The sequence below is a fragment of the Salmo trutta genome, chromosome 25 (genome assembly GCF_901001165.1).
Source record: "Salmo trutta chromosome 25, fSalTru1.1, whole genome shotgun sequence".
Taxonomy (NCBI): Eukaryota; Metazoa; Chordata; class Actinopteri; order Salmoniformes; family Salmonidae; genus Salmo; species Salmo trutta.
In genome coordinates, this window is record NC_042981.1 from 31,269,530 (window position 1) to 31,284,790 (window position 15,261).

The 15,261-nt window shown below is 42.3% G+C and overlaps 1 pseudogene; it reads right to left on the minus strand.

Annotated features, from left to right (window-relative positions):
• LOC115162669 (transmembrane protein 39B-like) overlaps nucleotides 1-15,261 on the minus strand; it is a 25,158-nt pseudogene continuing 9,897 nt past the window's right edge.

Sequence of the window (15,261 nt, forward strand, 5' to 3'; positions counted from 1 at the left end):
TTGAAAAGGAATACAAAAATAGGTTTATTTTTATTATGGAAGCTCAGAACAAAAACAGTGACACAAAATACAGTTGTAGAAAAAATACAAAGCTCTCATGCGTGTTTTCTTGTTCCAAGACAAATGACCAACAATAACTTACGTCTTTAACTTAACTTCTGGTCGGGTGAGCTATTGGAGTATGAGTATGCCTTGCCTAAGACTATTCTGTCTCTGAGAAGCTTGAAGAAGGCGTAGTAGTTGCTGAAGAGAATTAAAGCCAAGGATATCGTCTGATGCCACCTTTCTGAACATATCAACGAGTAGAGCTGGTAGAATATCATCGCACCTTCCAAGATGATGAGGATGTTCAATATTCATAAGGGCTTGTTGAAGAAAAACTAAAGGAAAAAAATCGACAGAAAAAGAGGAGACATGTTGTTATTGAACAAACAATGTCTGGAAGTACAACAAGCCCTTTAGCTTTGGCTGCCTGAGGCGCAAACAAGAACAGTCTTGCAGTTGGTGTTACTCACATAAAAGTGATCGTGGGAGACGTCTGAGGGGACAGCCACATTGTAGTGCCCTATGGCCTTGTATACATTTTTATTGTGTTTGACCAGGACACCCTGGGGCCACATGTACTCTTCCGTCCATCTGTAGGAGGAAAAGAGAGAAGAGGGTTCAAATAGATACAAAGCAAATCTTAGTAAATCTAACGCTCGTCTGCTAAATAGCCAGCTATCAGATGAGCAGAGTTTAGTCTGTCCTTTCTCTTGGAAGCCAAATGGATGCAAATATCTCGGAATACATTTTACCTCAGCCCTTAAGAATCTGTTTAAAGAAAACTTCACTCCCCTCATTGGCAAAATTAAAGACCTGATTCACTGGTCCACTCTCCCTGTGACTGCGATTGGATGGATTAACATAGTGAGGATGAACAAACGTTCTTTCCAGACTTAATCATCTCATTCAAATGAATTCCTGTATTTGCCCCCTACTGTATGGTGCATGACCTCCCTGAATATACAACAAGTAACAGCAGGGCCGTTTCTAGCTTTTTGGGCGCCCTAAGCGAGAGTGGTTGGGGGGGCTCCTGCCCCTCGTGTGCAAAACAATTTAGTGGCCCTCTTGGCAGCGTAGAGAAAATGTTACAGTTGTAAAGCTAATTTCCTGCAGTTCAAGTCATTTTGCCAAGGGATGGAGAAAACATTTAGCAGTTTTTAAGGCAAATTTTCTGCTAATCTACACATCTTGCCATGACTTTTGCCATGTTCATATGATATCTGTGTGAATAACAAAATCAATGGGGGCCCCCCTCGACGTCAGGGCCCCTGATTCTGCCATGATAACTACAAGGGTTAGATTGCTGGCTAGGCTAACTTACCTAGAAATATATAACATGTTAGATGAAATGGGCTAATTGAGTGACTGACCTAAAAATATGAAAACTGCAGATGCACTACCAAAATGTTGAAATTACACGTGTTTTTTCTACTATACTAACTAACAGTACGTTCAAACCGACTGATTTCCTAATTTGTTTTGTTTTTTGGTTGGGAGGCCCCTGGGGGCCGCGGGGCCCTAAGCGGACGCTTAGGAGTAACAACAATATTAATACAATGTTATTACTAAAGTAATTACAGAGTTCTAGTCCCTCCCAAACCCTCAGTGATATCATCAGTGCGCCTCAGGCCGTGATGCCTCCTCACTAGTAGTACTTACATGTGCTGCAGGACGTTGGAACAGAGAGACGGGTCCACTTTGTGCCAGCAGCCCAGGTGTGCTGCGGCCTTATGGAGCAGGTCACAGTAGCGTGGGGGCAGCAGGTGCCTCATGAGGATGACTGAGGTACTGACAGACACCAGGATGAAGAGCTCACAGGACCAACGCTTGTCCACGTATTGTGTGCTCTGCAGAGGACCAGCACACAACCAGAATAAGCAGCCAGAAAAACACAGCGCCCTCAGAGACGCATTGGAACTGCAGGCACCAAGCAATGTATCTATTCTTGATTATGTTGACAAACCTAATTGGCGATATATAACAATGCTGCACTACGGTGCAAAAACAAAAAAGGGAGATCTGAAGGTAGACCCTCCTTTCTCAAATCTCAGTAGTTAGCACGTCACAACACCTAATATAAGGCTGGGAAGTCAGTTATTAGTTACTCACCTTAAACCATACAGGTACGAAGGCCACGTAGTAGGCACTGAGCATGGAGCTGACCAGCACCTCCTTCATCCTCCAGTTGAAGTCCATCTTCAGGTACTCCCCCTCTTTGCGGATGAGGTCTGGGGAGAGGCAGCAGGCGTGTGTGGGCATGGCCTGGACCCCATACAGCTGGCTGGTGTGCTGCTTCCACGTCTCCTTCAGAGCCGACATGTAGTCACGCCCCACGCTGCCCAGCTACTTCGACCCGATGCTAGCGATGGGCGAGAGTGGCTCCACCCGGCAGAAGTAGCAGTTTAACCGGAAAAAGGGAATGTACATCCCGAACCTGTGGAAACAGGGGATTGCAGAACTTTCAGGTTACAATGTATTCCAAACTGACAGTCTATTTAGATCATTTGAATCCTAATCGACACCGATGACCGACTTGAGCATCACGTTCCTCTGAGACACTGGAGGTGTTCAGAGTCGTTGAACTTGATCCCTAGTGAAGGTTGATACTAGTGAGTGTTGTTGGGCAGTGAATAAGTCATGTACAGTCGTCTCTAAAATGAATGGCACTCCCGATAAAGATGAGCAAAAATTACTTGTCTAAAATAAATCAAACAAATATTGAGTAACATTGTACGCAGAATTTTAAAAAGTATATAATTTTACAACTAATACAATTGCTCAGAGAAAGACATTTTGTTTAACAAGTAATACAAAATTGGCACCCCTAAAGACTCTTAAATAAAAGTTCATCTTAGCTTATGGAATTGTATTGTGGCCTTCCATGGCATCCTGTTTCACTGGGGTTTAAATAAGGTAACAAGCATGTAAAATGTATCTGTCATACATCACTAGAGGTTGGACCAAGTCACTATTATTCGAAGCACAAGCAAGTCTCAAGGTTCGAATCTCATGTCACAAGGTTCGAGTCTCAAGTCGAGTCCCAAGTCGAACGGGTCGAGTCCAATTCAAGCTGAGTCACAAGTTATTTTTCAAGTCAAGTCTCAAGTCAAAATGTATTTGTCACGCGCCGAATACACCACGTGAAGACTTTTCCGTGAAATGCTTACTAACGAGCCTTTTAAAAACAATGCAGTTAAAAAGAAAAAGGAGCAAATAAAAAATAGTAACACAATAAAACAATAATAACGAGGCTATTTACAAGGAGCACCGGTACCGAGTCAATGTGCAGGGGTACGAGGTAGTTGAGGTAATATGTACATGTGGGTAAGGGTAAAAGTAACAATCTGGATAGACAGAGTAGCAGCAGTGTATGTGAAGAATGTGAATGTGTGTGTGGCGTCAATATCGATGCGTGTGTGTGTGTGAGCTTGTGTAGTGTGTGTGTGTGTGTGTTGGAGTGTCAGTTTAGTATGTGTGTGTGTGGGGGTAGAGTCCAGTGAGTGTGCATAGAGACAATGCAAGCGAACCAGTGCCATTTGATTAACTGTCCAGCAGTCTAATGACTTGGGGGTAAAAGCTGTTCAGGAACCTTTTGGTCCCAGACTTGGCGCTCCCGTACCGCTTGCTGTGCAGTATCAGAAAGAACATATGACTTTCGGTGGCTGGAGTCTTCAACAATTTTTAAGGCCTACCTCTTGACACCACCTGGTATAAAGGTACTGGATGGCAGGCCCCTGTGATGTACTGGCACGTACGCACTACCCGCTGTCATGAAGGTCAAGGTCCTAAACGACATCGTAACCGCCATCGATAAGAAACAATACTGTGCTGCCGTATTCATTGACCTGGCCAAAGCTTTTGACTCTGTTAATCACCTCATCCTCATCGGCAGACTCAGTAGCCTTGGTTTCTCAAACGATTGCGTCGCCTGGTTCACCAACTACTTCTCTGATAGAGTTCAGTATGTCAAATCGGAGGGCCTGCTGTCCGGACCTCTGGCAGTCTCTATGGGGGTACCACAGGGTTCAATTCTTGGGCCAACTCTTTTCTCTGTATACATCAATGATGTCGCTCTTGCTGCTGGTGAATCTCTGATCCACCTCTACGCAGACGACACCATTCTGTATACTTCTGGCCCTTCTTTGGACACTGTGTTAACAACCCTCCAGACGAGCTTCAATGCCATACAACTCTCCTTCCGTGGCCTCCAACTGCTCTTAAATACAAGTAAAACTAAATGCATGCTCTTCAACCGATCGCTGCCTGCACCTGCCCAGTATCACTTCTCTGGACGGTTCTGACTTAGAATTTGTGGACAACTACAAATACCTAGGTGTCTGGTTAGACTGTAAACTCTCCTTCCAGACTCACATCAATCATCTCCAATCCAAAGTTACATCTAGAATTGGCTTCCTATTTCGCAACAAAGCATCCTTCACTCATGCTGCCAAACTTACCCTCGTAAAACTGACCATCCTACCAATCCTCGACGATGTAATTTACAAAATAGCCTCCAATACCCTACTCAACAAGCTGGATGCAGTCTATCACAGTGCCATCCGTTTTGTCACCAAAGCCCCATATACTACCCACCACTGCGACCTGTACGCTCTCGTTGGCTGGCCTTCGCTTCATAATCGTCGCAAAAAACATTGGCTCCAGGTCATCTACAAGAGCCTGCTAGGTAAAGTCCCCCCTTATCTCCGCTCACTGGTCACCATAGCAGCACCCACCTGTAGCACACGCTCCAGCAGGTATATCTCTCTGGTCACCCCTAAAGTCAACTCCTCTTTTGGTCGTCTCTCCTTCCAGTTCTCTGCTGCCAATGACTGGAACGAACTACAAAAATCTCTGAAACTGGAAACACTTATCTCCCTCACTAGCTTTAAGCACCAGCTATCAGAGCAGCTCCCAGATCACTGCACCTGTACATAGCCCATCTATAATTTAGCCCAAACTACTACCTCATTTAAAGTAGCCCAAACTACTTTATTTATTTTGCTCCTTTGCACCATATTATTTATATTTTAACTTTGAACTTTCTTCAAATAACTAATCTACCATTCCAGTGTTTTACTTGCTATACTTTATTTACTTTGCCACCATGGCCTTTTTTGCCTTTACCTCCCTTATCTCACATCATTTGCTCACATTGTATATAGTCTTATTTTTTTCTACTGTATCATTGATTGTATGTTGTTTTACTCCATGTGTAACTCTGTGTTTTTGTATGTTGTCGAACTGCTTTGCTTTATCTTAGCCAGGTCGCAATTGTAAATGAGAACTTGTTCTCAACTTGCCTACCTGGTTAAATAAAGGTGAAATAAATAAATAAATAAAAATAAAAAATGACTGGCCTGTTCGGGTCAGGTTACCGTGGACCACACATCTCTCACACCCGCCAGAGGGGGAGCGATCGAGAGGTATGGAGGTGGGGGGGGGTTATGACACCTCACGCCCATTGTAAATCTTAAGGCAGCAGACAAAATCCCTTTGTCTGCTCACTGTGGAGGAATGGAATGTATGATGGGCCTATGGAGAACCTACCTCAGAACAGTAACATGCAATAAATGGACTTTGGGACAATTTGTTTAATCAGTCAAAATGGTGGTAATGACGATAGATGGAATATCAAAATTAATGTTGTTTTTGTTATGTTATTAAAAAGTTAAATGACAACGTTATAACAAAAACATTGTAACTTGAAGAGTTTCCACAATATTTACCTGATGTTTGCATACGGTAAGTTGTGTGGAAAATGTCCAGATCAAAGAGAATGTTTTTGTAAAGATGAACTGTGAAGTTAGTTGTCTAAATTGGATCCGAGTAAAATCCAGACCTTGCCTCTTAACTAGTTAAGCCCAGAGAACTTGCCCTAAAGGCGGAAACGCCCATTTCTGACCCCAGGGTATAAAACATGCGAGTTAAGAATGAACATCATGACTAGGTGACCACGAGCTGCAGCCAAGGTCCGATTAGTTGTAACCCCAAAACGCAACATGAGGTTGAAGAAGACAAAGGAACCTTTTAACAATCTATGCTACGGATGAGTAGCTGTGTCTAAGAGGGTGAATTCAAGCAGGAACACCCGGTTATTCTCTCCAAAGAATCGTGTGTTCACACTGCTTTCATTCCCACGCTGGAACAACCTACATGGATGATTAGCTGTCCTCAGAAGACTTCCATTTCAGAACAAGGGCGAGGAAACAGACCACTCAGAGAAAGGACACTGACATCGTGAAGACAGAGTTATACCCGGTAACCGAATAAAGTGCCGTCATCAGAGGAGAAGGCGAACCCGGTCCACGAAAAGACACCCCATCGGAGACCTTCGACACGTAATTACATCATTATATTCTGACCCGCGGCAGTTCGGAGCAAGGTTATGGTTAAACTAAGCATAGTTTACAAATGTGCCCAAGTGTGCTTTTCTCTTGTGCACTCTCCATTTTGTGTAACATGTGTCATATTGTGCTGGCCCACTAGGGACCTGTTTCATTGTACTCAGTTCTAATTAATAGCCTATTCTGTGTGTATCTTATATTGTAATTTTAGCTTGTTAGTAAATAAATCAAATCAACTCAATTGGTGTGGTACGGATTTATTTAGTGGGACTCGGGTTTGTGCAGATTCCTGGATTATGCGACGTTCAGAATGAGACTGTAGAGGAAATTAATTAGCGACTGTTGTAAAATTGATATTCTGATAATTTGGGAAATAGCAACTCAATAAAGCCAAACTTTCTCATGCTGCCCCAGGTTACTGAGTTAATAATTACCTGATTAATTTAATCACGTAATTATAAAACAGTTAATCATTCGATGAACAGCAGTTGTCACATTAGTCAATCCAACGTTACGACACTGCCTTGCGGTCGGATGCCAATTAGTTGCCGTATCAAGCAGTGATGCAGCCAGATGCTCTCAAAAGGTGCAGCTGTTGAACTTTTTGACGGGCCATGACAAATCTTTTCAGCCTCCTGAGGGGGAAGAGGTGTTGTTGTGCCCTCTTCACGACTGTGTTGGTGTGTTTGGACCATGATAGGTCCTTAATGATGTGGACACCGAGGAACTTCAAGTCAAGTAAAAAAAAAACCATCTATACATGCAATGACTTGTTCAACTACAAATCTTTGTCTATTTATTGAGGCTACCAGACAGTCCTTTTCATTATTTTGTTTACAACACATTTCGATTGTAATAATTAAATTAAACAAAATTCCAAATGCAAGCTTCATTAGTAAATCATAAATTTCATCATACAAAAAAGACCAGTAGGCCTATGCCAGAAATTGTTGCTTGATGCCCCATTGATGGTGAGCTTGCAAAGTAAACAGTTCATATTCTTGAGCACCAGTTTTTTTGGAGCTGCAAATTTATTTATTGCAATACTCTCTCCCTACAATTTGACGTTTGTACTGCACCTGATCCTAGCTGTAGGCGTACAGCAAAAGCAACAATCTGTTCACCAAATCAGTGGTTCTCAAACTTTTTGACCTGCGACCCCCCCAAAAAGCAGGAGTTCAAAGCGTGCGACCCCCGGGCACGTTCACTTATAATTCACTGTATCACAATTACAGTGGGTCAGAAGTTTACATACACTAAGTTGACTGTGCATTTAAACAGCTAGGAAAATTCCAGAAAATTATGTCATGGCTTTTGAAGCTTCTGATAGGCTAATTGACTTCATTTGAGTCAATTGGAGGTGTACCTGTGGATGCATTTCAAGGACGACCTTCAAACTCACTGCCTCTTTGCTTGACATCATGGGAAAATCAAAAGAAACCAGCCAAGACATCAGAAAAAAAAATGCAGACCTCCACAAGTCTGGTTCATCATTGGGAGAAATTTCCAAACGCCTGAAGGTACCACGTTCATCTGTACAAACAATAGTATACAAGTATATACACCATGGGACCACGCAGCCGTTATACCGCTCAGGAAGGAGACGCGTTCTGTCTCCTAGAGATGAAGATTACTTTGGTGCGAAAAGTGCAAATCAATCCCAGAACAACAGCAAAGGACCATGTGAAGATGCTGGAGGAAACAGGTACAAAAGTATCTATATCCACAGTAAAATGAGTCCTATATCGACATAACCTGAAAGGCCGTTCAGCAAGGAAGAAGCCACTGCTCCAAAACCGCCATAAAAAAGCCAGACTACGGTTTGCAACTGCACATGGGGACGAAGACCGTACTTTTTGGAGAAATGTCCTCTGGTCTGATGAAACAAAAATAGACTGTTTGGCCATAATGACCATTGTTATGTTTGGAGGAAAAAGGGGGAGGCTTGCAAGTCAAAGAACACCATCCCAACCGTGAAGCATGGGGGTGGCAGCATCATGTTGTGGGGGTGCTTTGCTGCATGAGGGACTGTTGCACTTCACAAAATAGATTGCATCATGATGGAGGAAAATGATGTGGATACAGTATATTGAAGCAACATCTCAAGACATCAGTCAGGAAGTTAAAGCTTGGTCGCAAATGGGTCTTCCAAATGGACAATGACCCCAAGCATACTTCCAAAGTTGTGGCAAAATGGCTTAAGGACAACAAAGTCAAGGTATTGGAGTGAGATTAAAATAGCAAACAACGAGTTTTACTATGACTTCGGCAATGCATGGTCGGACGAACCAAGTCTCGGTCCCTGAGAAGGAACGTTTTAAAGGCCAACCTCTTGGCATCGGAGAGAAAATGTAGCAGTTTTCAAGCTAATTTGTTATTATTCTACACACCTCTGGCAAAAAGCTGAGGAATGGGCCTGGAGAAATTGTACCACTCAAATTCATAGACAGAGCAATGGTTTCAAGGACTGACCATCGATGAAATCAAAATGTATACTTAACAAAGTTGAGGCTGTACAGTGTTTTACATTTACATTGTTTACAAATATTGAAGCAAAACAATCTTATATTTTGGGTTGTATTTGGGGAATACGAGTATTATAATTGGTGGAGAACTGTGGATACTAATATCCTTCTGTGCCTCCCATGCCCATGTTGCCTAGGGTTAAGAACATAAATTGTATATTAATAATATTATATTGTACTCTCTACACTTATTCCACAGAATGTTTGGCCTAAATTCTTTGAATCTGTTAGAAATACGCATAAGAAAAATGTTATACAAATATTTTGAGAACTGGCCGCAGACCCCCTGCAGTACCTCCGTGGACCCCACTTCGAGAACCCCTGAATTACAGAACTTGGGTCACCAAGTATCTAAATCTTCAATTAGATACTACCTCCATGCCAATAGGCTATTTAGAAGGATTGCCAGAAAATAGCCTTTATCAAGAGCAATCAACAGATGTACAGTGGCTTGCAAAAGTATTCACCCCCCTTCACATTTTTCCTATTTTGTTGCCTTACAACCTGGAATTAAAATAGATTTTTGGGGGGATAGTATCATTTGATTTACACAACATGGCTACAACTTTGAAGATGCAAAATATTTTTTTATTGTGAAACAAACAAGAAATAAGACAAAAAAGTAAAGAAAACTTGAGTGTGCGTAACTATTCACCCCCCAAAGTCAATACTTTGTAGAGCCACCTTTTGCAGCAATTACAGCTGCATGTCTCTTAGGGTATGTCTCTATAAGCTTGGCACATCTAGCCACTGGGATTTTTGCCCATTCTTCAAGCCAAAACTGCTCCAGCTCCTTCAAGTTGGATGGGTTCCGCTGGTGTACAGCAATCTTTAAGTCATACCACAGATTCACAATTGGATTGAGGTCTGGGCTTCGACTAGGCCATTCCAAGACATTTAAATGTTTCCCCTTAATATGGCTTGAATCCCGTTAGCGGGATCGATATGACAACAGCCAGTGAAGTGCAGGGCGCCAAATTCAAAACAACAAAAATCTCATATTTAACATTCCTCAAACATACAAGTATTATACACCATTTTAAAGCTTTACTTCTTGTTAATCCAGCCACAGTGTCTGATTTCAAAAAGGCTTTACGGCGAAAGCAAACCATATGATTATGTTAGGTCAGCGCCTATACAGAAAAAAAAACAGCCATTTTCCAGCCAAAGAGAGCAGTCACAAAAAGCAGAAAGAGAAAATGAATTACTAACCTTTGATGATATTCATCAGATGACACTCATATGACTTCATGTTACACAATACATGTATGTTTTGTTCGATAAAGTTCATATTTATATCCAAAAATCTCAGTTTGCATTGGCGCGTTACGTTCAGTAATGTTTTGCTTCCAAAACATCCGGTGATTTTGCAGAGAGCCACATTAATTGACAGAAATACTCATCATAAATGTTGATGAAAATACAAGTGTTATGCATAGGATTATAGATGCACTTCTCCTTAATGCAACCGCTGTGTCAGATTTCAAACAATCTCCCTCACGATGCCAGGACAGCGGAGTCAATCACCACCTTCCGGAGACACCTGAAACCCCACCTCTTTAAGGAATACCTGGGATAGGATAAAGTAATCCTTCTAACCCCCCCCCCCCCCCCCCCCTTTAAAAGATTTAGATGCACTATTGTAAAGTGGTTGTTCTACTGGATATTATAGGTGAATGCACCAATTTGTAAGTCGCTCTGGATAAGAGCGTCTGCTAAATGACTTAAATGTAAATGTAAAAAAGCTTTACCGAAAAAGCACACCATGCAATAATCTGAGTACGGCACTCAGACACAAAAACATGCCATACAATATATCCGCCATGTTGGAGTCAACAATAGTCAAAAATAGCATTATAAATATTCACTTACCTTTGATGAACTTCATCAGAATGCACTCCCAGGAATCCCACTTCAACAATAAATGTTTGTTTTGTTCGATAAAGTCCATCCTTTATGTCCAAATACCTCCTTTTTGTTCGCGCCTTCAGTTCAAAAATCCAAATTCACGACGCGCAGGTCAGACGAAAACTCAAAAAATCCCATTACAGTTCATAGAAACATGTCAAACGATGTATAGAATTAATCTTTAGGATGGTTTTATCGTAAATCTGCAATAAAGTTTCACCTGAGAAATCCTTTGTCTTCAGAAATGCAATGGAACTGAGCTACCACTCACGTGAGCGCGCATGGCTGAGCCTCATGCCCTGCTGGCAGTCATCTGACACCAGGAGCTCTTATTCATCCTCACTTCACAGTAGAAGCCTCAAACAAGGTTCTAAAGACTGTTGACATCTAGTGGAAGCCTTAGGAAGTGCAAAATGACCCCACAGACACTGTAGTTTGAATAGGGAATTAATTGAAAAACTACAAACCACTTCCTGTTTGTATTTTTTCTCAGGTTTTTGCCTGCCATATGAGTTCTGTTATACTCACAGACATCATTCAAACAGTTTTAGAAACTTCAGAGTGTTTTCTATCCAAATCTACTAATAATATGCATATCTTAGTTTCTGGGCATGAGTAGCAGGCAGTTTACTCTGGGCACGTCAGTCATCCAAGCTACTCAATACTGCCACCATCCATAAGAAGTTAAACCACTCGAGTGTTGCTTTAGCAGTATGCTTAGGGTCATTGTCCTGCTGCAAGGTGAACATCCGTCCCAGTTTTAAGTCTCTGGAAGGCCAACAGGTTTCCCTCAAGAATTTCCCTGGATTTAGCACCATCCATCATTCCTTCAATTCTGACCAGTTTCCCAGTCCCTGGCAATGAAAAACTCCCCACAGCATGATGCTGCCACCACAATGCTTCACTGTAGGGATGGTCTTCTAGGGGTGATGAGAGGTGTTGGGTTTGCGACAAAGCTTTTTTCTTGATGGCTAAAAAGCTCAATGTTAGTCTCATCTGACCAGAGTACCTTCTTCCATATGTTTGGGGAGTCTCCCACATGCCTTTTGGCAAACATCAAACATGTTTGCTTATTTTTGTCTGGCCACTCTTCCGTAAAGCCCAGCTCTGTGGAGTGTACGGCTTAAAGCGGTCCTATGGACAGATACTCCAATCTCCGCTGTGGAGCTCTGCACCTCCTTCAGGGTTAGCTTTGGTCTATTTGTTGCCTCTGATTAACCTGTTATGGATAGTAACCCGATTAAATCTGGTTACTACTCCTGCCCAGTAACTAGAATATGCATATAATTATTGGCTTTGGATAGAAAACACTCCAAAGTTTCTAAAACTGTTTGAATGGTGTCTGTGAGTATATCATTACTCATATGGCAGGCAAAAACCTGAGAAGATTCCTTACAGGAAGTGGCCTGTCTGACCATTTCTTGCCCTCCTTGATCATCTCTATCCAAAACAGGGGATCTCTGCTGTTACGTGACACTTCCTACAGCTCCCATGGGCTCTCAGAAGGCGGGAAAAAGCTGAATGATGTAATTCCATCCCCAGGCTGAAACACACTAGCGCTTTTGGCAAGTGCTCTATCAGAGGACAATGGGCTTAGGCGCGTGCACGAGTCGACCCCATGCTTTTATTTTCTTTCGTCTTTTATCCTAAACACAGATTCCCGGTCGGAATATTATCACTTTTTTACGAGAAAAATGGCATAAAAATTGATTTTAAACAGCGGTTCACATGCTTCGAAGTACGGTAATGGAATATTTAGAACATTTTTGTCACTAAATGTGCCGTGCTCGTCACCCTTCTTTACCATTCGGATAGTGTCTTGAACGCACGAACAAAACAGAGGATATTTGGATATAACTATGGATTATTTGGGACCAAACCAACATTTGTTATTGAAGTAGAAGTCCTGGGAGTGCATTCTGATGAAGAACACCAAAGGTAATAACATTTTTCTTATAGTAAATCTGACTTTGGTGAGTGCTAAACTTGCTGGGTGTCAAACTATATGCATTTAGCTGTGGTTTTGTTTTTTGTGACATTATATGCTAGCTTGAAAAATGGGTGTCTGATTATTTATGGCTGGGTACTCTGCTGACATAATCTAATGTTTTGCTTTCGTTGTAAAGCCTTTTTGAAATCGGACAGTGTGGTTAGATTAACGAGAGTCTTGTCTTTAAAATGGTGTAAAATAGTCATATGTTTGAGAAATTGAAGTAATAGCATTTCTAAGGTATTTGAATAACGCGCCACAGGATTCCACTGGCTGTTACGTAGGTGGGACGATTTCGTCCCGCCGACCCTAGAGAGGTTAACAAGTCCGACGTGAAGGATATACTGCTTTCTCGGGAACAGGCCCAAATCCCAGTAATTTACGTGAAGAGAAGACGGAGAAAAAGGGGGCGGAGGTTGGGCTGAGTCGTGGCTGAACGATGACATAACATACAGATGGCGGGTTTTACACTTTATCGGCAGGATAGAACAGCAGCCTCAGGTAAGACAAGGGGTCGCGGTCTACGTATAATTGTAAACAACAGCTGGTGCACAATATCTAAGGAAGTCTCGAGGTTTTGCTTGCCTGAGGTAGAGCATCGCATGATAAGCTGTAGACCACACTATCTACCTAGAGTGTTCATCTGTATTTTTTGTAGCTGTCTACATACCACCACGGACCGATGCTGACAGTAAGACCGCACTCAATGAGCTGTATACCACCATAAGCAAACAGGAAAACGCTCATTCAGAGGCGGTACCCCTAGAGGCCGGGGACTTCAATGCAGGGAAACGTTCTCCCAGCATGTTACATGTGCAACCAAAGAGAGAAAAACTCTGGACCACCTTTACTCCACACACAGAGACGTGTACAAAGATCTCTCTCCATTTGGCAAATCTGACCATAATTCTATCCTCCTTAAAGCAGGAAGCACCTGTCACTCAGTCAATACAAAAAGTGGTCAGATGAAGCAGAGGCTAAGCTACAGGACTGTTTTGCAAGCAAAGACTGGAATACATTCTGGGATTCTTCCGATAGCATTGAGGAGTACACCACATCAGTCACTGGCTTCATCAGTGACGTCGTCCCCACAGTGACCGTACGTACATACTCCAACGAGAAGCCATGGATTACAGGCAACATCCGCACTGAGCTGAAGGGTAGAGCTGCCGTTTTCAAGGAGCGGGACTCTAACCCGGAAGCTTATAAGAAATCCCGCTATGACCGCTAACGAACCATTAAACAGGCAAAGCGTCAATACAGGACTAAGACAGAATCGTACTACACCGGCTCCAACGCTCATCAGATGTGGCAGGGTTTGCAAACCATTACAGACTACAAAGGGAAGCACAGCCAAGAGCTGCCCAGTGACACAAGCCTACCAGACGAGCTAACTTACTTCTATGCTCGCTTCGAGGCAAGTAACACTGAAACATGCATGAGTGTGTCAGCTGTTCCGGACGACTGTGACCACGTTTTCTGCAGTCGATGTAAGTAAGACCTTAAAACAGGCCACAACGTCTACCCCCTAGCCATAAGACTCCTGAACATCTATTCAAATGGCTACCCAGAATATTTGCATTGCCCCCCTCCCCCCACGATGCCGCTACTCTGTTATTTTCTATGCATAGTCACTTTAATAACTCTACCTACATGTACATATTACCTCGACAAACCGGTGTCCCCGCACATTGACTCTGTACCGGTACCCCCCGTATATAGCCTTGCTATTGTTATTTTACTGCTGCTCTTTAATTATTTGTTACTTTTGTTTTATTTATTTTTTTAAACTGCATTTTGGTTAAGGGCTTGTAAGTAAGCCTTTCACTAAGGTCTACACCTGTTGTATTCGGCGCATGTGACAAAATTTGATTTGATATCCTGGTTAAGAATGAAACGACTGAACAACGAAACAGCAAGTAAGTGAAAGAAATAGGTTTTCATTATGTCTTACTGGTAATGGGGACATACGTAAATACCAACAAAATAACTTTTTGGTCAGCGTGTGTGTGTTTCAACTATTTAACTACACTAGAATGCTCAAAAGGCCGCTAAAATTTGAAATATCGGGATCGGGTTTTTTGTCAAGGAAAATATTGGATATCAGTATCAGCCAAAAATGTAATATCGGTACATCCCTAGTATTAAGTGTGTATGTTTATCCTGTGTTATCATTTAGCTAGCTAGTAAATAAATAATTTAACCAATTTGTGTAGTACTGAATCATAAGTAAGGCTGGGGTTTTTGCAGATACAGGAGGTTACGACTGCTCAGAATGATATGATACGAGGTTATGATAAATACATTGACTGTTTTATGGATGAGATAGGTAAAGACCTTTAGAGTTTAATTCGGGAGATGGTAACTCTTTAAACAACCGCTCTCGTGGTGCCCCAAAATGAAAGTCAAGTTACGACATCACTCTTGACAGAGCGCCAGAGTTCCCCTT